Raw genomic sequence first — 619 nt, 5'->3', positions numbered from 1 at the left:
ACATAAACATGCTTTCAACATGGCTTTGAGGGGTCAAATTGAGTAGCTGGGAAATGCAATTGCACCTAAACAAAAATGTCCCTTTTCTTCCCCTTGATAGTTGAGAGATAATCTTGTTTCTGATCTAGAGTGGTAAACAAGTAATCACCGCTTGTTCAATAAAGTTCTTTTCTCTTTCCTATGTTGGGTTGCGGGAGATGTCAGAATTCCTCTAGCTTAATTAAATTCTCCTTCAAATTGGCTGTATCACCTTCCACTACTTCCTGAACTTCCTCTCCCAGTTTCTAGGAAGTTGTTACATTGCTCCATATAAATTAACTGGAGTCTCTGAATGGTGAAAAATGTTAATGTGCCTGCTGATAAACAAAAACATGGAAGTTTAAGTCCATTCAGATGCTCCTCAGAAGAAAGACTTTTTTAAAAAAATATATATATTTGTTTTTATTTTTATTGTGATTTGGGTGAAAATTTACAGAGCAAATACACTTTCCATACAACAGATCACATACACTTTGTCTCATGACATTGAATTCAATTTAGCACAATGCAACATCTCCTCTTCCACTTCCTCCCGATAGGTACCGCTTCCCTGTGACCATCCCTCCATGCACTCCTACCC

Source organism: Orycteropus afer, unplaced genomic scaffold, assembly GCF_000298275.1.
Source record: "Orycteropus afer afer isolate SDZICR_OR568_19922 unplaced genomic scaffold, OryAfe1.0 scaffold00139, whole genome shotgun sequence".
Lineage (NCBI taxonomy): Eukaryota > Metazoa > Chordata > Mammalia > Tubulidentata > Orycteropodidae > Orycteropus > Orycteropus afer.
Note: the sequence above shows the minus strand (reverse complement) of the source record.